The sequence below is a fragment of the Protomyctophum bolini genome (assembly GCF_963924005.1).
Source record: "Protomyctophum bolini genome assembly, chromosome: 7".
Taxonomy (NCBI): domain Eukaryota; kingdom Metazoa; phylum Chordata; class Actinopteri; order Myctophiformes; family Myctophidae; genus Protomyctophum; species Protomyctophum bolini.
The window spans coordinates 35,437,813-35,440,642 of NC_137868.1; positions in this window are offsets into that span (position 1 = coordinate 35,437,813).

The window sequence follows — 2,830 nt, forward strand, 5'->3', positions numbered from 1 at the left end:
CACACTAAGCAGGCCTGCATGTACAATTGTACTGTTCTGCCTGAATCTGCATGTCAATTAACTGATACAGAGCAGGCGCTCACACTAATGGGATTTCAGGGTCTTCCGTGTGGAGTCCTTAATTAATGTGTAACTTCACACAGTAATTGGACTAACACAAGGGTTTGTGCCAGTGTTGCCAGGTCGACTTATTATAAGTGACTTTGTGCTTGTTTGTTGCTGTCGCTTGTCAATATTGTTAGTTGCAGGTGTGTGTGTGTGTGTGTGTGTGTGTGTGTGCGTGTGTGTGTGTGCGGGGGGGGGGGGGGGGGGGGGGGGGGGGGGGCTGGTGTCTGATAAAATATGTAAATATATTTTATCTAATACTGAATCAATCACTTAAAAACTTTTTAAAAATGTGAAATATATCCCTTATTATATTTATGTGGTTACTTTTTTTTTGCCGACCTCTATTTTCCCCCTGAAACGATGAGTCTGATCATGACCATATATTGTAAATCACTCAGTATTGACACTGTGTGTCCCATATAGCGTTTGGTAGTTTATATATTGTAATTCACTCAGTATTGACATTGTGTGTCCCATATAGCGTTTGGTAGTTTATATATTGTAATTCACTCAGTATTGACATTGTGTGTCCCATATAGCGTTTGGTAGTTTATATATTGTAATTCACTCAGTATTGACATTGTGTCCCATATAGCGTTTGGTAGTTTATGTATTGTAATTCACTCAGTATTGACATTGTGTGTCCCATATAGCGTTTGGTAGTTTATATACCGTATTGTAAATCACGCAGTATTGACACTGTGTGTCCCATATAGCGTTTGGTAGTTTATATATTGTAATTCACTCAGTATTGACATTGTGTCCCATATAGCGTTTGGTAATTTATATATTCTAATTCACTCAGTATTGATATTGTGTCCCATATAGCGTTTGGTAGTTTATATATTGTAATTCACTCAGTATGGACATTGTGTGTCCCATATAGCGTTTGGTAGTTTATATATTGTAATTCACTCAGTATTGACATTGTGTGTCCCATATAGCGTTTGGTAGTTTATATATTGTAATTCACTCAGTATTGACATTGTGTCCCATATAGCGTTTGGTAGTTTATGTATTGTAATTCACTCAGTATTGACATTGTGTGTCCCATATAGCGTTTGGTAGTTTATATACCGTATTGTAAATCACGCAGTATTGACACTGTGTGTCCCATATAGCGTTTGGTAGTTTATATATTGTAAATCACGCAGTATTGACACTGTGTGTCCCATATAGCGTTTGGTAGTTTATATATTGTAATTCACTCAGTATTGACATTGTGTGTCCCATATAGCGTTTGGTAGTTTATGTATTGTAATTCACTCAGTATTGACATTGTGTGTCCCATATAGCGTTTGGTAGTTTATATACCGTATTGTAAATCACTCAGTATTGACACTGTGTGTCCCATATAGCGTTTGGTAGTTTATATATTCTAATTCACTCAGTATTGACACTGTGTGTCCCATATAGCGTTTGGTAATTTATATATTCTAAATCACTCAGTATTGACACTGTGTGTCCCATATAGCGTTTGGTAGTTTATATATTCTAATTCACTCAGTATTGACATTGTGTGTCCCATATAGCGTTTGGTAATTTATATATTGTAATTCACTCAGTATTGACATTGTGTGTCCCATATAGCGTTTGGTAGTTTATATATTGTAATTCACTCAGTATGGACATTGTGTGTCCCATATAGCGTTTGGTAGTTTAGCTGTAACTGAGCAGCATCCCCGTTTGTCTGATGCATACATCACTGTTGGGTGGAAACCATTGTATGTCCAAAACTGTTACTTTTCAGGAAACGTGGTATAACGTGGTCACAAAAAATGTCTCGTTATTGTTAATGCTTTTCATTGGTTCAATATTCGGCACAAACAATGGGGATAACTTCATTCTACTATTGTGGCAAAATATGGAATGCCCTACCAGTCATCAAAATATGGAATGCCCACCAGTCATCAAAATATGGAATGCCCTACCAGTCATCAAAATATGGAATGCCCTACCAGTCATCAAAATATGGAATGCCCTACCAGTCATCAAAATATGGAATGCCCTACCAGTCATCAAAATATGGAATGCCCTACCAGTCATCAAAATATGGAATGCCCTACCAGTCATCAAAATATGGAATGCCCACCAGTCATCAAAAGGGCGACTATACCCACCTCATTCAAAACCACCATAAAAAAGCACCTGTAAATTGGACCTAGACAAGTATAGCTTGCCAAAATAAATCACCCCGCCCCCCACTGTGTTTCTGTAAATATACTTTTGTTGCTCCTATTCATGGTAACCAAGTAGGGCATACAAAAAAACAACATAACATAACATTGCTGGACAGCAATGAAATTTATAGCAACTGAGCACCACTCTTGTATGTGTGGTGAATATTTTCTAAATGTCAACAACTGTAGCAAACACAGATACGATCAAAGAAGGCACTTCCATCCTGCCTATCTCTGCAGCAGAGAAAATGATTAGTCATCTGTTCCCTGTATGATATGACTAATCCACTGAGGCAGGCAACTCCACTGATCTTTTATTCACCTTCAGCAGGACAGAAAGCCAAGGACAGGTTTGGTCCAGAAAGTTTGATTCATTGAATAATGTATTGACCTTTTTTGTGTAGTGCAGGCAGTACAAGTACCTAATGGATAACACAATAAACCAAAGGCTTGGTCAAAACAACAGTGTAGCAAAAACTATACCACACAAACATCCAAATATATATACAGCTTAAATTCATGATAATGAAATGTTTGCTCAG